The sequence below is a fragment of the Bemisia tabaci genome, chromosome 10 (genome assembly GCF_918797505.1).
Source record: "Bemisia tabaci chromosome 10, PGI_BMITA_v3".
NCBI lineage: Eukaryota > Metazoa > Arthropoda > Insecta > Hemiptera > Aleyrodidae > Bemisia > Bemisia tabaci.
In genome coordinates this window covers 37,960,845-37,981,825 of record NC_092802.1, presented here as the reverse complement: position 1 = coordinate 37,981,825, position 20,981 = coordinate 37,960,845, and the positions used below count along the sequence as shown (strand labels likewise).

Below are 20,981 nucleotides of genomic sequence, written 5' to 3'. Positions count from 1 at the left end.
GAGGCGGGAAAACTTCTTCTTGCGATTTTCCGAGAGTTGCCAGATGGAGAGCAACCATGCTGAGCTTCAAACGTTTTCCCTGGATTTTCATCGCACACCGCACTACAGCCCTGATAACGGTACTTAAAGTAATTAACTTCACCGTGTCGCCTCTGAAAAGCGCTTCGGCGAACTGAACTGGAGCGAAGCGCATTTCCCGTTCTCAATTTCCGATTTTCAATTGGCCCCGATGACGTAGTCCACTGCCGCAGCGAACGTTAATCGAATCGCTACTTCTACTTCCAATCTTCTACTCTTTCCCGCTTCCACACTTTCTATTTCAATCCCAAAAGTTCGGTGTTCAATATGAACCGAAGTTGAGTTTCTGCAACCGAAGTTTTATCTCGAAGTATTCTCCATCCAATGACAAATTCAGGAAAAGAAATAATTGCATAGCACGTTTATTTTAACGAAGTGCCTTAGTATCTGAGGAGCCACTTTAAAAAAAAAAAGAAAATATTAGTAGTTTCCAATTTGCTTACACCGAACACGCACCGGAAAAAAAACACATTGGATCTAGAGTCAAAACTCTTGAAAACATTGACAAGAAAAAATACTCTTGATTCAATCGGATTTTTGCTTGAATCAAAACGAAATCCGCTTAAATTTAGAGTCTTGGTTCTTGATTTAAGCTAGATTCTGATTGAATCAAGAGTCCTTTTTCTTGTCGATGCTTTTAAGAGTCTGGACTCCAGATCCAATGTGTTTTTTTTCCAGTGCGGTGTTGGTGGTTAAATCCAATCCATGCCGAAACCAACAAAGAAATGACATAACCACAAAAAGTTTGTCTTTCGATCTATGGTCGAAAACTACGCTCATTTGGACTAAATTTTGCAATAAGAGACAGATAATGCTAATTCATCCACAAAAGCACCTATCTGCCTGAGGAAAGTAATGGCGCATACGTTGTTCCTGAGTTGAGCCAGAAATCGTATAAATCATTGCTGCAAAATGAAGTCCGAAACTTATTTCTCCTCATACTCTCTTTCGCCTTCTGGCTTCTCTTCTTTCCCGAAACTAAAGATCACAAACATTTACTAAAAATGGTAATATTCGTCAATTTTCACCGACAAAATTTCATGTTTCAGAGCCTGATTCAATAAATACTAATTTACAGAGGTTTAATTTTCAAAATTTCCGGAAAGTGAGTTGGAAGGTCGTCCAAAATGGCCCCCTCCTTAACCTCTCTCGCTATATCTCTCTTTACGAGTCCTGTTCTCTGTTTCCCCCTTCTCCTCTTCTCTCCCTCTCTCCTCTCTCATAGAGTGGCGAGCGGATCTACGAAGTGCGTCAAAGCTCCAACAAGTTTCCGGCACGAGGCGCTAGCAGACGCCCACGCTGCCATGCTCAGGAAAATGAAAAACAACGTGTGAACATTTGCATGTTGCCATATTTCTCCCAATAACCATCCGTTCTTGAGAAACAAAATTGATATTTTTACAGGGTTGCCACAGAATTTAGAAAATGAAATTCCTTGACATTTCTCAGATTTCCCTGACATATTTTGGTGAAATTCCCTGACAATTGGAGGTATGGCAAATGGTTAAGAATACATAATCGAAAACAGTTTTCAGGCAAAATTTGTAGTTCGAAACCTCAAACCCATTGTAGAAAGCAAATAAAGAAGATTTAACCAATTTTCCCTGACCTTTTTGACATTTTCCCTGACATTTCCCGGTATTTCTGACTGTGGCAACCCTGCAATGACATGACGCCCTGAAACTTTTGGCAAGGTTCCCGTATGGATCATGAGGGGTATACCTACAAAATTTTAGGAGAGAAATTGATTAATTTTCTGTTGAAAAAATAAAACATAATAGGAAATCAGGCAACGTCTGGTGCAGTTGGGCTGATATTCTGGTAGAATCCGTCCATTGGACGCTCGTAAATTCTGTCCTAGAATGAGGGCGGAGCTCTGGAAAGACGACTGTTGCATCTGAAAAAAAATCTGAGCTACTAAACGCTGTCGATCACAATTATTTCCTCAAACAATGCACCGAGCTAGGCGTGGTTTTATTGGTTTAGTCAGCCGAGAGCGCGAACGCCTGAAGCCGCGAAGCCCGAGTCGGTCACAACTGTGCCAAACCGTGCAACTTTTAAAGTTACGCGAGATATTAAAGCTTCTTGTTGGTTTTCATTTTTAAGTCTCCTTGTCAAGATGACGATGCTCTGAAACATGACTTGGAATCCAGGAGTGTAGTTTTTCTCTAGTAGCTTAATTTACGTCTTAATTCCATCCAAACGCATGATTTTACAGATTTTCTTTCTTCGAAGCTTGCAGGCGCCATGCAAATATCTATTAAGACGTTAAAAGGATTTGTGAATGGTTTTCTGAGTCGGGGAAAAACTGGGAAATCTCTTTACAGATCGTCGTAAAAGTTTGCGAACTTCAGATCACTCTTGAAACTTGAACTTACATACTTTATTCCCTCTCTTTAAATACTAATTTATCAAATAGAGTGGTGGTTAAATTTGCTGAAAAATGTGAAAGAACTTCCTGATCGGTTCCTTCTATTAATATTTTTTCAACTTGTTTTCTGTTCTTAAACTTTCATAAAATGCAGGAAATAAAATCAGGGGACTTCTATTGAATAAACATACTATTTGAACTTTTAAACGCTCAGCCCTGAACACTCTGCACATAAACCAGGAAAAATGTTAAAAAAAGTCAAAGTCACTCTGACCTCCGGCATTTTAACCCTTTTTTACTTACAAAAACAGAGTGACAAGTTTTCTTAAATTTAAAAATTCTTTAACTTCACAGGGATTCCAAATATAAAATTCTCTGAATTTTTAAGGACAGTATTTCCATTTGGAGGGGGGGCGTAAATTCTGATAAAAATTCTTTTCACGAAAAATTTTGAGCACGAATTCTCTTAATATCAAAAAAAATACAAGATATGACTACAGGCAAAAATGTCAAGGTTCGGCCGCAAAATTCCTACGTTTTTCAAGTACTGTCACCCCGCAGAACGTAAAAAAAAGGCATGTATCAAAAATTTCCGGTGAAGATGAATGAATTTTTCTACTCTTTACAGCCATCGCGCGGCGTCGTTGAGCTGGTAAGCTTCATTGCCAGCCAAGGCCGGCTCTCACGAAGCAAGCTTGTTCTGCACTCGTGAATGTTGATATTGCACGCTGTTCTCCTCGCCAAGAACCACGCAACTCCTCGAGACAACACCACGAAGATGCGTGGTTTTCCCGGTCCAACAACGGCGTACACACACCGGGTAAAAGGCCCCCTTCGCTCGCCTCTTGGCTCCGCGGCACCGACAGACACGCTGAGTCTCGCGGTTGGCGGAGACCGCCTCTGGAGGTGCAATCGTTTGGAATTTTTTCCTCGAAAAGAAAGACAGCACTATTAAGTTGTATTTTTTCGATGTCCTTGAGGGGAAAAAAGTAAAAATTTGCAGACCGCAGACAAAACCCATCAAGCTTTTTCCGGGTTGCCATAGAATTTAGAAAATTAAATCCCCTGACACTTCCCTGATTTCTCTGTCCCATTTTGGTAAAATTCCCTGAAATTGCGGATATGCTAGATGCTTAAAAAGACATAGCTGCCTCAGCTCGCTACGCTCGCTTGCGCCGCTAGCCGAGGGCTTCGCCCCCTGTTAGGAAAATCCGTGCAGCGTCTCTACAATATTTTTCCCAAATATGAGAATACAGAACCTGTCGAGAAATGCTCTCATTCAATCTGGTCCACCGACCCAATCCACTACATGTTTTTGAACTTGAGACATGGACACAGTAGCGAAGACCAGCCACGGGTTTCCCTCGAGACGTGAATAATTCATCGCGATTTTGTTGTTGCTCACCGCCGACCGCTCATCGCGGCGCACAGTGGATCGAGTCAATTACCGAGGTCGGACATGAAATTTTTTACTAAAACTGCAAATTTTAATGTTTATTTCGTCACATTTCAAATGTCAAGGGGTGCTTTAAAAAGAAAATTCCACGAGGAAACCAATGGAGCCACGTTTAGAGCCTCAAAGTTTTGTATAAATAGAGTTGTAAGCGTTTAAAGTTTCCAAATTCTGTCCGACCTCATCCATTGACTCGGTCCACTGTGCGGCGGTTGCATCCGAAATCACGGAGTTTCCTCGGATTTGGAATGATATTTATGGCGATCTTGGCACAGTTGGCCGCTGCTCGGCCGTCCAGGATTCACGCCGAGCACCTCGAGAGATTCGATCCTTGAAGGGCAGTCGTAAGACAACTAGGTGGCCACTCTTCACGCTTGTCTAATTTTCAGATATTTCACTTTGCGCCGGCATGTGTGGCGTTGAAATTTTCTGACAAAATACGGAAAGCAGGCACTAAAAGCCCTGGATAGACGATCAAATTCCCGAACCAATTCCGATCAAAGTAGCGTCGAAGTGTCGGGAGTCATCAGTCTTAAACTCATTAATTTGCTTCATTTGAAAATGAAAACTTGGCAGAAATGTTTCCTGTGGCAGGAAATGATGAATGGTGACACTCCATTCTGATCTTACTTTGAACAAATAAGTGCGGCCCGTCAAAATTTGATGGTAGATGGTGACCACCAGTCATCAGCAATCAGCATGTCTACTTTGATCAGAATTGGTTCGGAATTTGATCGTCTATCCAGGGCTATAAGATCCGAGAGTTTACCATATTATCCGGCATTGGAAAAAAAGTCTCTTGAAGCCAGAGTCTACACTCGTGAAAAAAGTGACGAGAAAAAATACTCTTGATTCAATCGGATTTTTGCTTGGATTAAAAGGAAATCCGTTTAAATTAAGAGTCTCGGCTTTCGATTCAAGCAAAACCCTGACTGAATCGAGAGTATTTTTTCTTCTTGTCAAATTTTTGAAGAGTCTGGACTCTAGATCCAAGAGACTTTCTTCCCAGTGTACGGCGTCCTAAGTACCAGAAAATGTCATTTACTGCCATTACAGAGTAAAGTAATGCTATTCTATCAAATTTGTAAAATTTGTTCGAATTTGTTGTTGTCGAATTTGCATATTGCCCATTCCCGCGGTTTTCAACCGGTGGTCCGCGACGGTCCGCCGACATTTTTCGTCATCCGAAAAGTTGAATAAAAAAAGCATCAGACCAATAAAAGAAGAAAGAAGGAAAACATCGTTAAATTTTGTTGGCGTTTCGCAGCCTCCCCCTAGGCAGGAGTCCGTGGCCAAAGAGGGTTGGGAACCGCTGGTTAATTCACGGATTGAAGAGGCTTTCTCTTATTGTTAGGTTAGGTTAAAATAAGTCGCAAATTGTTTTGCTGCCTTGCAAATTGCCTACCTCTCTACGTGAAACTCATTTTGCTGATTGTTTAAAGTCGCCATTTACTGACCAAATGACGTGAACAAACTGCAATTTGCACAAACAATTTTTTATTCACAGAGGAAAAAACAGGCAACTTTTTAAGAAATGAAGTTGAGTGTTTATAGGTTTTCTCGTGTTTTTGAGTGTTTGTGAAAAATAAATTTAAAGAAGAAGTCTGGAAAGTCACAAACCGAGATACGCATTTCTGCAACTTTACCGTCGAATAATGAACGTGTTTCTATCAAACCGTGGAACTACGTGCATTATGACGCGAGCCCTGTTATGCACATATTCTTATAGGTCTCAGGGCTTATGTCCCAAAGCACATAGTTCCGTTTGACAGAAATACATCCAAATACTGTTCAAATTTAAAGAAGAAGTCGGGAAAGTCACAAACCGAGATACGCATTTCTGCAACTTGGCCGTCGAAATGAACGTATTTCTATCAAACGGAACTAGGTGCATCATGACGCGAGCCCTGTTAATGAACATAGTTCCGTTTAATAGAAATACATCCAAACACTGTTCACTTGAATGTAAAAATTGCATTTCTAAGGAACTCTCTGCGAGGTTTGCAGTGTCGTCGTGTATAAACCTGCGAAAACAAAAAATACTCCAGTCCGTTTGAGTGTACAACGTATGCGGCTTAAATTTCTGCTGTTCCCACATTTTCCACGCGGCGTTGAATGCACACGATCCTTGAAGGTTTCTACAGTTTCGCGTCATTTCGCAACGGAGCTGTGAGGGGACTCTTTGTTCTCCTCGGTGATCGGGGAAACCGCTCATACCCGTGATTAGCGCGTCGAGTGCTTCGCTAATGCGCTATCACAGGAATGCGCCGATCACCGTGTGTACCACTGTCAGGGTTGGGCTGTGTTTGAAGTTCCGACTCCGAGACAGGAATGGAGAAATGTTCAGGCGAATGGAGAATTTTAAAATTTGGCGAATTTCTTCGTTATTAAGATGAAATTGAGCACTAGAATATCCTTGGACTCTGAATGGAGATGTTGCATGTGTGAGAAATTTGCGATTTGACAATTAATTTTTGTGCAAAAGTTTGCGAGAAACACGATGGTGCCACTGGTTTTCTCTGAAATCAACTCCCAAGCTCAAAAAAAGCTCTCAAGTTGAGGCCAAAATGGAGGGATATCCCACGCCATTCTGAGAGTCCACCTCTCCACCAGGACAAACTCTCCATGCAAAGATAGGGAGCAAATACATTGACACGGATGCCACTTTATTAGGGGACTCTAAACTGAAAACATGGCAACCCTGCTAATGTATTTACTCCCTATCTTTGCGTGGAGAGTTTGTATCTTGGTGTAGAGGTGGACTCTCAGGATAGCGTGGGATATCCCCTCCATTTTCGCCTCAACTTGAGAGCTTTTTTGAGCTTGGGAGTTGATTTCAGAGAAAACCAGTGGCACCATCGTGTTTTTCGCCAACTTTTACATGAGAATCAACAGTCAAATCGCAAATTCCTCACACATGCAACATCTCCATTGATAGAGAGTGAATATTTATATGAAAATCCGCGGAGGAGTGTATGACAACCGTGCAGTCACTAAGTGGGATGGCAACAATAGTGGCGATTATGGTAATAGCAGGTCTATCAATTATCGTTGTTGATTACTAATGGTGGAAATAACCAGGGATCCGAGATCTTGACGTAATCCGCTCCTCTCGTGTAATTGCTACTCCGCGGAAAAAACTCCCAATCCTCCGTAGTTTCGCAAAATCGTGGAATTTTTCGGGTTACTCATGAAAAGATGCAATTTTCTTCGTTTCGAAGTATACGCAAATTGAAATACTAGTAATTCTTCCACTGGTAAACTTTCTTTAAAATACTACACTGGAAAAAAAACACATTGGATCTGGAGTCCAGACTCTCAAAAACATCGACAAGAAAAAGTACTCTAGATTCAATCAGAATCTAGCTTAAATCAAGAACCAAGCCTCTTAATTTAAGCGGATTTCGTTTTGATTCAAGCAAAAATCCGATTGAGTCAAGAGTATTTTTTCCTGTTAATGTTTTCAAGAGTCTGGAATCTAGATCCAATGTGTTTTTTTCCAGTTTACCGTAATACTGCCGGGCTAAGGAAAAACGTCGTACGAACATTCGAGAGTTTCCGAATTTCCCTCGGTAAAACATGTATTTTCGACGACATTCATGCGTATTTGGACTGCATTTTGCAATTTGGAACTATAAATTCTGGTCCAGTTTAAAAACGCAAGTGCCATTAGTTTCCCGAAGCACATAGGTGTTTTTTCAGATGAGCCAGAATTTATAGTTCCAAATTGCAAAATGCAGTCCATTTTTCCTTGAAATTATCAGATATTGTAGATGATGCGTACAAAATTGTATGAAAATTTTTGGGGGGGAATAATTCACGATTATCGAAGGAAACTTGGCAGCGTTTAGAGGCTCATACGACGGTCTTCCTTAGCACGGTAGAATAATAGGACGTATTTCTATCAAACGGACCTGAGCGTCATAGGGTGAGGAAGGTAGAGGGGGGCTTGGATTGGCGGCGGAATCGGACGTCGGTATATTCGTCCTATACTCGCAATGCTTTTTCATGGCGCTTAGGTCCGTTTGATAGAACGCGCTATCCGGGATTCTGAATTCCCCAAAAGTAACCCAAATTGGCGCCTAGTTCCGTTTGATAGAAATACGTCCAATAGGTCCCTATCTTGCACCATAAAGGTCGCTATTTTGCAGATCGGTTAAACTCTGGTCAGAGGGACCTGCGGGCTGATTGTTGAAATTGATAGAAAAAGCTATGGACCAAGAAGACAAACGGAAAATTGAGCGATCGATGGTTAGAAAAGTTTGTTGTAACAGACTAAGGTAGAAAATGATAGACTAACTGGGCGTATTTCTGTCAAACGGAACTATGTGCATTATGACGTGAGCCGTGTTAAGCATATATTCTTACGGATCCCAGGGCTCATGTCTTAATGCACAAAGTTCCGTTTGACAGAAATACGTCCAACTAAATGGTCTCTCGTGGGTTGTATTTACTATTCTTGTTTTTCCATGATTCCGATTTTGATCCCTAGCATCCCTGATCCACCTGACAGTCGCAATTCTCCGCCTGTTGTTGCGCGACATCATACGTCACTGCGACGGGGCTTCAATTAAAACAAATTCATCGAGGCCGGCTCAGACGGGACTGGCAGGCAACCGCGATGGGCTGCCGCTGCGATGATTAAATTGTTTTTCGCCGATGCACACTGCGCATAAATTTTGTTTTCAATTCGCTCGGTCACTGCGCAGGCGCTGCACATGCCCATGCGTCGCGACGCGAGCTTGGCGTCGGCGGTAAACAAAACTGACCCCGAGGGATACCGCACCGGTGGAGAAGGAAGGTACCACAGCCATGGTAACCTTGCGGTGTCAACGCGGGGCACAGTTGCTGTTAGCTTGCCAGTGGCGCTAACAATAAGTCTTTTGTACTGGTGGAGGATAAATGAACGTAATGGAGAAATTGCATGCAAATTTTGTATTGCTTCATCTGAAAGTGCTAATAGAGCCGATTTCGCGGTATTTTTTCAAATTTTTTTCTGATATGGGGGATAGTATAAAATAGATTTAAAAGTGAGAAAATACACCGCCTAGTGACGTGATCTGGCGGCATTTACCATTTTCACACACGTATTTTAGGAGATTAGATCATATTGTCATATCTTCTCCAATAATTGTTTATTTCATGAACCAAGGGTATCCTCGTGTTCAGTTCACTCTGTAGTTTCCACTTAAACACGAAATTCATTAAATTTCAGACACCTGCAAATTCTCTATTATGCTAAAAGGAAGTATGTGTAAGTAGAAAGATGGGGTGTGCTCGTGCAAACTGCATTAGAAACAATGTAAGAGTGTATATAGTTCCTTTTGAGAAAATGGAAAAGCGGGATTTTCAATTAAATTAAAAGGAATTGAGCGCTAACTCGTGAGCCGTGGGCATGTGACAAGAGCGTTGTGGACAGGGCTCATGAGTTAAAGAGTCCCGCCACCCATCTCCCCGTCGTACCCGGGCTCGATCGTTGCCGCTGACGTCACAGGCGCTTTTAAAGGCCCATTCATTCTTATGACCTTCAACAACGAGCATACCCCATCTTTCCACTTGCACATAGTTCTTTTTAGCATAAATACGTCCAAATATACAAATAGAAACTGAAGTTACTGATAATCCCGAATCGCGAGGCGAATTGCGATGGCTACTAGGTCAATTCCAAAATTTTAGGGCCTGCCTGTGGTCTACCTGTGTTCGGAGAAGACCGCAGGAAACCGAAAGTACTACTTTTTCACGTCTCAACACTGAATTGGGCTGCATTTTGCAATTTGGGACTATAAATTCTGACTCTTCTAGAAAAACACTTACGTGCATAAGGAAACTAATGACACATACGTTGTTTTTAAACCGGGCTAGAATCTATAGGTCCAAATTGCAAAATGTAGTCCAATTAATACTCCGGCCGAGGAGGCCGTATTTACGGGCTATCTATACTATAAGCTCCAAGACCTCCTAATTTTGCGAAACTGGTAACGCTTAGTTCCAGCGTTCTACCGGGCCGATTTTCATGATTTTTGCGGCTATCGACGGGCAATTGCCTCTAGATAAGCCAACTCTTTTCAGATTTTCAAAATATGGCCCAGGTTTTTTTATATTACGTGGTAAAGTTGCGAATTCTCCCATTTAAACAATGTAAATTTATACTTTTTGTCATAGTTCGTTTGAGCGTTCTACCGGGCCGATTTCCATGATTTTTGCGTAAATCGACAGGTAATTGGCCCTAGATGAGCCCGCTGTAATCAGATTTTGGAAAAAGGATCCAGGTTTTTTTAAAAACACGTTATAAAAGTGAGTGAGTTTACAGAATGCTCCGGTACTGCTACCGCTATGCGCGGGAGGATGCGCAGTGGTCAAGGAGGTTGCGCAGTAGCTGTGTAGCCTGCGCATCAGCTCTACACTTATCTACACAAGATTCGTATCCAGAACCTCACGTCGAGCGGTGGCCGAGTCGTCTAAGACGTCGAGTGCGTCCACTTTGATCTCGGTGTGGGTTCGATCCCCGACTCATGGATTCATAATTAATGTCTGCCTATCGTTGCTAATCGTTTTACTGCAATATTTCATCAAGCAGTCATTCCAAAACGCGTCCTTTTAATTTTAAAGTAATTTCAAGTAAAGTTTAAAATTAAAGTATACCTCATATTGTAATTTTTTAGGGGAAAAATAAAACTAACACTGATAGGGGTAAAAATAGGGCCGCGAAGCGGCCCATTGATGGCGCGGAGCGCCTTCAGGGGGTTGGGCCGCGTAGCGGCCAGGGGGCGTAGCCCTCTAGTATAGATATACCGTCCGCGTTCCGGGCTCAGAGGCCGAAGGTTCCGGGCACAGCACCCGGCGCAATCAAAGCTACGGCTTCAGCACCCGTAAGTTTCGGCCTCTGTGCCAGAAAAGGAGGTATGACTATATAGCCCGTAACTTTGTTTTTCAGTGAACCTTTGAAAATCTCTTTCTCGCGAAAAAGGTTACTCGGCTCACCTCTTCTAAGTGAACGAAATGAACGTTCGACTCAAAAATGTTGAGAGGGAAATAACTGTGAATGACTTGACTCACCACTGTTTCTTTATCGTTTTAGCGGGATAAAATTTGTAAATGACATTGTCTCCTTACCTGAAACAGAGAATAGACAAAAAACAATTAGTATATTTGCATGAGGAAAAAGGGAAGAAATGAACCAGGAAATCTTCTAAAGAATACGATGGTTACAAAATGAACAATTTTGTTTTTCTCCTGGTTTTTGCTTGCAATCTTGGCCGCAACGAAACAGATATTTTCCGATGCCATGTAGGTTTTTTCGGCGATGCGCATTAAAAATGGACCTCAAAATTCGCCCCTCATGGAAACTCAAGTTCCGTAAGTTTGAGTACACTGAAAAAAGAACTCCGACCGTGGGAGCCGCAATTACGGGCTATATAGACATACCGTCCGTTCCGGGCTCAAAGGCCGAAAATTCCGGCTACTGGAGCCGTAGCTTCGGCCTCTGGACCCGGAGCAATCGAAGCTACGCCTACATGCAGAAGGAATTTTCGGCCTCTGAGCCCGGAACGGACGGTATGTCTATATAGCCCGTAATTGCGGCTCCCGCACGGCCCGAGTTTTTTTTTCAGTGTATCATTCAAACAAATGCGGGAAAATTCCTGAAACTAATTTCACTCTCTACTTTTCAAAAAGTGGACAAGTAAAAATTACTAAACAAGCTGATTCTTCTTCAAGTTTTATTGGTTGCGATACATTCGAGTTCTGCAACTTAATAATTGTTCATTCATATTAGCATCCTGAAAACCGGCGGAACTAGCTAATCAGAGAATTCATACGTGGTTTCAGACAGGTCGGGTCATTTGCAACGGAAACAAGGCGGACAAGAAAACTTGGAGCCTGGCCAACAAGAGGCACAATTACTCATCGATGCGCCATTCTCTGCGCTCATTTCATGATGTGAGAAAAAACATTTGACACCGTGATAGGATATTCATAAACAGGAGCGACATTCATATTCTGCTGATGATTAACTTACGATCAGCACATTCAAAATATTAATTCCAAAAGCGTTTTCAAAAACGCAATAGTGTATTACCTTCGGAAAATACACTAAAATGTCATTCGTGAGGTGGATAATGGCGACTCAGGTGCAATAACATAAAATTTAAAAACGGTAGGGGCTTAAAATTCCCGCATTTAAAAACAAAATGGTCTCTCAGCGGTGGAAGAAGAGATTCTCGGTTTCTGGAACAGTTTCTTTAATTTTCCCTAAAAGCTTTCATTCCCTAATGAATTCTGGTTATTCCAGGTCTTATACACCATGCTTTCTGACACATTTTGGTGAAATTCCCTGACAATTGAAGATGTGACGGACTGACGGATGGTTAAGAAGACATAATTGAAAATAGTTTTCAGGCAAAATTAGTTGTTCAAAACCTCAAACCTACTCTAGAAAGCAAATGAAGGTGATCTAAAAAATTTTCCCTGATATTTTCGTCATTTTCGTCATTATCCCTGATATTTCCTGGTTTTCCCTGACTGAGGCAACCCTGATTCAGAGCATTCCGCATTTCAGTTCATCCGCAACAATTCATCAGTCCCCGATGAGTTTTTTTTCGGCGGACATAAGGTCTGGATACACGATCAAATTCCGAACCACTTCTGATCAAAGTAGACCGGTTGATGGCTGATGGTCACCATGCAACAGTCCTTTTTGATCAAAATTGGATGGGCCGTCAAATTTGAGCAGAAAGAGTGGCAACATTCATCCTTTCCTGCCACAGGTAACATTTCCGCTAAGTTTCCATTTTAAAATTAAGCAAATTAATGATTTTAAGACTGATGATTCCCGACACTTTGATGGTAATTGGTTCGGTAATTCGATCGTGTATCGAGCACGAGACCTATATTCGCAAGCGTCTATCGGCGCTGTCTCAACCGGTTGGAAGGCTGTCGGTTGAGTGAACTGGGGTTTGCGGCCATTGTTACCGGAGCGACTTCCCTGCCGCGGACGTCTACGACGTCGGGACGTCCTTGATGAGCAATTTTTTCAGCAACGGCGTTGCGTCGCCACCGACCCGACTGTTTGCGATTTCACTTCTGGCGCAGCGCGACCCGCGACGCCCGCGTCAGCGTCACCGCCGCACTCGCCGTCGCACAGTGGATCGAGTCAACGGGAGACGTCGGACAAAATTTGGGAACTTTAAACGCTTATAACTCCGTTTATACACTACTTTGAGGTTCTAAAAGTGGTTTCATTGGTTTCCTCGTGAACTTTTCTTCTGAAAGCACCCCTTAAAATTTAAAATGAGACGATTTAAACATCGAAATTTGCAGTTGTAGTAAAAAAATCATGTTCGACCTCTCCCATTGTCTCGACGCTGATAATCACTGTGCTGATAATCGAAATTATCAGCCGGCGGGCTGATAAATGAAATTGGCTGAAATCCGTCGAAATGGAGAATTTGCATGCACATTTTTTATTGCTTCATCTGAAAGTGCTTAAAGAGTCGATTTCACAGTATTTTTCTTTATTTTTTTCTGATATGGGAAATAGTATAAAAATAGATTTAAAAGTGAGAAAATACACCGCCTAATGAAGTCATCTGGCGGCATTTCCCATTTAAACACACGTATTTTAGCAGATTAGATCATTATAATATATAAAAACGCTTATAACTCCGTTTATACAATACTTTGAGGTTCTAAAGGTGGTTTCCATTGGTTTCCTCGTGACATTTTCTTCTAAAAGCACCCCTTAAAATTTAAAATGAGACGATTTAAACATCAAAATTTGCAGTTGTAGTACAAAATTTCATGTCCGACCTCTCTTATTGACTCGATCCACTGTGCGTCATGTCAGCGTGCCAAGTGTTTGTTTACACAACTTCCCCGCAGCCACCGCGCAGTGTGGAGCGGAGGTGTGCGAGAGTGTTGTGTATTTACACCGTGTCGCACCCCCCCCCCCCCCCCCCCCGCGACCAACTCTGCGCTGCCGTCTGGTGTATTTCTCTGCAATTCATGGTGCAACAGATAGTTGCGATTATTGAAACTTGGCAACATCGTTTTTCCTCCATTTATACCTACAGTCCCTTTGTACTGAGAGTTAAGACAATGTGAATCCATTTCTGATTGGTTCCCGTATTTTGGACCTCCGCAGTGTCACAAACGGGAATAAAGATTGCATTTTCACCGATTGGACTGCATTTTGCAATTTGGAACTATAAATTCTGGCTCATCTGGAAAAACACTTGCGTGCATAGGGAAACTAATGGCACATACGTTGTTTTTACACCGGGCTAGATTTATAGTTCCAAATTGCAAAATGTAGTCCAAGTCATCTGACTGATCTTGACGATGCAAGGAATTCCGCGCGCTGCTTTTTCAAGAAACAATTGGACTACATTTTACAATTTGGAACTATAAATTCTAGTCTGGTTTAAAAACAACGTATGTGCCACTAGTTTCCCTATGCCACATAAGTGTTTTCCCAGAAGAGCCAGAATTTATAGTACTGCATTGCAAAATGCAATCCAATTAAAAGTACTTTGACTAATCCAAAGTGAAATCAGAGTTAAAACTTGTAGAATAACGGGGTTTGGCCACCTCGCCGGTTCAGTCAACCCGGATTAAGCCCCTGATTCACATTCGCGTAAGAATCACGTAACATAGCAACGAGCGTGGCTATTTTCTAATGAGCCACAATCAGTCACGAGGCGTGAATGATCGATTTTCGATATATCACCCTTTGAAACAATGCTAAAGAATCGATTATTAAGGTGTTCGTTACGAACACCCAGTTGATCGATCTTTTTCCCCGGGTTTAGATGGCAGATCAATCGATGTCTACCTAAACAGGCTGGCCAAAAATCAGTGCTTTTTCAGGACATTCCCAAAAAATTCAGTACCTCCTCAATAGAAAAATTCAGAACTTTTTCAGTACCTCCATTTGGCGAAATTCGAAACATTTGAATTTCTCGCTCAAATTACGACAAAAAAGCAAAAAAAAAACCAAAAAAAAAACGGATGGTCACCCGTTTCTCTTGAAATGGCCAAAAATTGTTATTTCCAATCAAACACTTCGATTCTTCCCTTTTCCCGTCGCTGTTTCGAGCACTTCCGATTGCAATTTCGAAATTTCCTTTTGCGTGCAGATGCGATGCTTCTATCCATAAGTGTTACTAAACCGTAAAAAAGTGAAAATCGAAAAAAACCCGAGTTGGTGTGTTTTCATTTCACTAATTCATTTGAGGCTTCGAGTGGCATGTGTTCAAACAAAGCGGGATGCGACTCGATAGGCATCGCTTGTCGGCTACTAATGCATGCAGTTCAAGCGGTCGAATTACGGCCTCTGAATCCGATGCAGGTGGACTAAACTTGCATAATTTTAACGAGTCGCGTCATCGCGCACTATTTCTCAGCTCAATTCGAGGCGACTCGTCCGGCTTTTATACTCTACTTTTATCGTGCGGTGATAGTATGATGAGTAAATTATTCCCAAGTCGTCCCGAGAGCCAGACGATATTAGTGACAAACTCGTGATACAATTTTTGACCACTTAAAACAATAGCCGACGTCCAATGCAAACTGCCTGAGCTAAACAGTTTTGTACTGATACTCGTTAGAGTTGAAAAAAAATGTATTTTTGACTCTAATTATAATTTTTGGAACTTGTTGGCTTTGATTTCCCCGCGAAATGGTGTGGACCCATCATTTCTCCACCTTGTTAAACATACAGTATTCGGGACATTTCTTAGTGTGTTTTTTCTTTTTTTTCTCATTTAAAACGATAGCCACGTACTGACAAAGAAAATGGTCCTTTGCCACTTTGTAGCGTGTGACATTACATGGCAGAAAACCATTTTCTATATCAGATTAAATTTGTCAAATTGTTTTACGATTTTGTTATTAAATATTGTCTGGCTCTCGGACAAAAGAGTGCGTTTTAAAATTTGCAAATGAAAAGGGTTAATAAGCAGTCTAAAAATTGTCTACGGAGGAAAAAATCAAGTGTGAAGAGTGGTCAAGTGCTTTGAAAGCGAAACAAAGTGAGTAGGGTTGACTAAGACAAAGAAAGATGGTTATTAAATATCGTCTGGCTCTCGGACTAAAGAGTGCGTTTTAAAATTCTCATATGAAAAGGATTCACGGTCTGAAAATTGTCTACGGAAGAAAAAATCAAGTGTGAAGGGTGCTTAAGTGCTCTGAAATCGAAAAAAAGTAAGTGGGGTTGACCAAGACGAAAAAATTTAAATAAAAATAAAGGAATGGCTAAGAAAGGGATTTATCGACCAAGGTCACCAACCCAGACACCAGTGGACTCTGTGCTAGAGGCATGACAAAGTTTATTTTCCTTAGAAGTGAAAATCACTTTCACTGTTAGTAGTATACAATATATTGGACACTTTCCTTGTTTAAAAAAATCCGTTATGAGAAATTTCAAGACTAATGAAAAATCGGTCGTTCTCTGCGTGAATATGCGATTTTTTAACCCATGCGCTCAAGTTTCCATTACTTCGCTAAATTGTTTTCCTTCTTTGCCTCCGTTTTTTTCCACAACCAGATGGGCTAAAATAAATTACCACCACACGAGGTTTATCTCTAGAAAATTTGAATTGATATTCATCCAACAGTTCTATAGATTCCACACGCCCAGACTTATTCTGAGCGTATTTGATAAGATTTCCACTCGAATGCGGAATTAATTTGCGACAATTAAGAACATTAATTCTCCGAATTGTTTGCCTTTAAGTAATTCTAGTCAAAATTTGATTGCATTTTGCAAAAAAGAACCAAGATCATTGCAGTGGTTTCAAAATCGTGCAACTTCATTTTTTTTATAAAAAAAATACGAGATATATGTACAGTATTCAAAATCACACAATTATTCCCCTTTAAAATTAGCAATTTTTTGGTGGGATGCAAAAACTATTTGCCATTTGGGGGGTTTTCTAGAGAAGTATGAAGAAGCAACATTTTCACAACACTGTAATTGCGCTGGTTCTTTTTGTTTAATGCGATCTAATTAATATTGATCAGATGTTGGAGACCGATTTTTATATTGTATTTACTTCCAGATTTTTAGGGTTAAGATAATTCTGACGTTCCTCTGGCGCGCAGTGGATCGAGCCAATCAGAGAGGTCAGACATGACATTTTTGACCAAAACTGCAAATTTTGGGGTTTAATTCGTCACATTTTAAATTTTAAGGGGGTGCATGTAAAGGAAAATTTCACGCGGAAACCAATGGAACCACTTTTGAAACTCAAAGCTTTGATTTAAGGAGTTATCAGCTTCTAAAGTTTCAAACTTTTGTCCGACCTCTCCAATTAACGCGACCCACTATGTAGCGTGAGAGGGTACCTCGATTTCAGCATGAGCCCCGGGAAGCACGGATATATAGGTGAAACAGGGCTCACGTGAAAATTTAGATACGCTTTTGAGTCAGAGAGGCGACTAATTGTCACTATCATAAAATAGCAAAGGACTCATTGCGCCTGAATGACGATTTTTCTATTATTATTTTTATGCGCGTCATGATTACTCATAGGAATAACCCACCTCCGGCTGATGTAGCTTTATTGCTGTTCTTGAGATTGTAAACAACGCGGCGGGGACAAAACATTTGCAGCAGAAATAATTGTATGCAAATCCGCTGATATGAATACGAAAAATTCCAACGGTACCAAAGCCTTTGACAATCACGACCAAACGCTTCATTTATGAGCTTCCAAAGTTCAACCATTAAATCTTTCCATGAAAAAGCTGAGCTTTCGGAGGAATGACTGCATAACGATGGCCGAAGCGCGGAACCACGTAACTCCATTGCGGTTTTTCAAAATTTCCGGAATTTTATTTCGTCGAAAAGAGGCAAGCCAACTTAAAAGCTTGAAATGAATACAGAATATTCCGTTAACAGAAAAGAAAAATTAAGGTAGTTATCAAGAAATTACTGATTTTCCGAAGAAGAAATAAAGTATGACGGGAAAATATCATAAGGAAACTAATGTTACATACGTCGTTTCTAAACTGAACCAGATATTTCAATTCCTGATGGCAAAATGCAGTATAGTTGGTTGCTGCTAACCTGGCAGTTTGTGGATACTAGTAAAGAGTACCAATCCTATCGGTGCACATCATCAAATAGACTACATGTTGCGATAAGGAACTACTATTCTAACTCATCCATACAACTACCTATCTGTGTGAGGAAACATGGCACATACGTTGTTTTTAAATTGAAGCAGAAATATTAGTTCCATATTGCAGAGAATTTCAACTGGGGTTGGCTGCGTCAACGACATTAACTTTTTTCACCGTGTAAGGCTCTAAAATTCACCTGTTGCACCGACTTTACGATTCACATGTTGCACCTACTCGGTTTAAACTCTTCACAAAAAATGATCAGATTCGTAATCCTTGACAGTGACCTTGCGACGGGGAGGTAAAACAAAGTAAAATAACGGCTCATAAATATTCAGCGATCGAAAAAATCGGAACTCAGAATCAATCAATGACAATCAATTCAACTAGATAATGAATACTACCACGCTTAATTGTCTTTATATCTAGAGGAAATCAGTCTCTGTTCATAAACCTCGATGAGAAAGTCCTTTGTTGGTTTGAACGCGGAACCAAGAATCCACCGTTACAATGAGGATATGATTCAGTTTTACGGCATTGGATGTTTTCGCATTTGATGTTTATGCCATAATGCGCTCTGCATTCTTAAAACGGGAGTGTTTTATTCAGACAATTTTTCCGGCGACAAAACAACTGCCTTTCTTCAAACAAAATAAATGCGGGCGTCAGGTAAAAAAGCATGATGTTTACAATAAGTATTGACGCAATTTGAATAATGCAAGCAGTTTTTTTCAATTGACAAGACAGTTGTTTTTAAGAAAGAGAGGGAAAAAACTTCATTTGAATGACAAAAATACCTTCCGAGTAAGAAACACGATCGAAAGTTCAAAAATTAACTTCTGAACGGGAGGTTTATAAAACGGGTGCTTAAAAAGCTGAATGCTTGATATTCTTTACGTGAAAGTTCACTTCCTCAAGTCTTTGACTGTACTGAGCTTGCAGTTCCATTCATTTGAAACTTCTAAAAGAAAGTACGATGTCTTCAGTTTCTTACAGGCTTCCTAGCCAAGAACAAATGTAAACTCTATTCCATGCTCTCAGATTTTCTTGATAGTCTCTACAACGAGACGAATATGAAAACTTCGACCAAAGAATTTAGCTCAAGATTTCTAAGTATGGATTCAGGAACGATCGTAGACTCATCGACTCGAGACAATTTTTTAGTCGGTAATATTTTACAAAATGCTGGTCTTAGTTCATGCTTTTCAAATATTTCTCTGTTTTCGACGTTTCCAGAATCACTATCTCCATCATCTAGAAATGTCGCACAGGGGATCGAGTAAATTACAGAGGTCAGACATGAAATTTTCGACTAAAACTGCAAATTTTGAAGTTTAATTCGTCACATTTTAAATTTTAAGGGGTACTTCTGGAAGAATATTTTACGAGGAAACCAATGGAACCACTTTTAACACATCAAAGTTTCGATTTAACGAGCTAATGAGCTTTTAAAGTTTCCACATTTTGTCCAACGTCTCCCGTTTACTCGATCCACTAGGCGTCGACCCAGGGATCCTAACCATAAGCTGCGGTTGTTTAATTGCTCATACTCACTTTATTAGCGGCTCTGGTGGCTTCACTAGAGCCGCTCTTCCGGACCGTCCCAGCTGGGGTTAATCGAATGCAGCATGTTACATTGTAGAGACCCGCGCTTGGTTTATCAAAGTCCCTGCCTTTTCAGATCCGCTGCCTTTCCTGACTTTTCAGACCGCCGTTTAGTACTTCCCTGACTTTCCCCGACATTCCCGGTATTTCAGACCACTGAAAACTCTTGAACCAGCATTAAGTCCGAGAAAATACCCTGAACAAGCTGGTAATAGGGTTGCAGCAGAATTTAAAAAATGAATTTCCTTAACATTTCCCTGGCACATTTGGGGGAACCTCCCTGACACTTGAAATTATGTCAGATGGTTATAAAGGCATAATTTGAAACAGTTTATTGGCAAACTTGCTTCTCGAAACGTCAAGCTCATTTCAGAGAGCGAAAACACTGGAAAAAAAACACATTGAATCTAGAGTCCAGACTCTTGAAAACATTAACAAGAAAAAGGACTCTTCATTCAATCAGGTTTAAGCTTAAATCAAAAGGAAATCTGCTCAAATTAAGAGGCTTGGTTCTTGATTTAAGCTTAAATCTGATTGAATCAAGAGTATTTTTTCATGTCGATGTTTTTAAGAGTCTAAACTCTAGATCCAATGTGTTTTTTTTTTCCCCAGTGAAAGGTGACTTAAAAATTTTTCCCTGACACTTTGGTTATTTTCCCTGACATTTCCAGGTTTTCCCCTGACATTTCCCGGTTTTTCCCTGACATTTCCCGGTTTTTCCCTGACATTTCCCGTTTTTCCCTGACTTTCCCAGTATTCCCTGACTGTGGCAACCCTGTGATAAACAACGAAACACTCGACAAAACATGCATTTACCTAGTGAACAGCGATGACGTGGAGCCGGAATAAGTCCTGAAACACCACAGCTCGAAAAATCACACAGAAAATCCGACACTCGGTCGAGAAAAAAAAGCACTCCGTAACGACGACCGGACACGAAAACGGGCTAGAAACCTCGCGAAATCCTGGCAGGACTATACGAACGAGCCAAAAACCCGAAACTGCACTTCGGGTGCTTCGGAATCCGGAATTCGGGCTTCGGAGCGAAGAAAAACACTTGAGAAAACACTCGGGGAGCGACTGCACGGGGACAATCCGCTCGGGACGGGGACGGCTGCGCGACTGGCGGGCGTCGCGGCGGGTCGTCGCGACGCGCGCTCCGTGAAGCAACCGCGGATCCTCGCGCAATTCGGGGGGGGGGGGGGCGTCGTTGCCGTCCTATTGTTTACTTCGGGAAATTCGGTCACGGGGGATCCGACGAAAGAGGGAATACGGCGAGCCGCGAGCGCTCCTGTCCTCAGGGTTGCCACAGAATATAGAGAATCAAATTCCCTGACATTTCCCTGATTT

The 20,981-nt window shown here is 41.3% G+C and overlaps 1 protein-coding gene across 3 annotated transcripts in view; it reads right to left on the bottom strand.

Annotated features, from left to right (window-relative positions):
* Positions 1–20,981, bottom strand: part of whd (carnitine O-palmitoyltransferase whd) — a 113,178-nt gene that overhangs the window by 66,590 nt on the left and 25,607 nt on the right. Inside the window, exon 1 of one of the 3 annotated variants that reach the window (XM_019056544.2) lies at positions 20,448–20,768. The exons of the other annotated variants lie outside the window; for them this stretch is intronic. The gene's annotated coding sequence lies outside the window, so the exon portion shown is untranslated. Of the gene's footprint in view, positions 1–20,447; positions 20,769–20,981 lie in introns of those variants that run through there. 3 annotated transcript variants of the gene reach the window in all.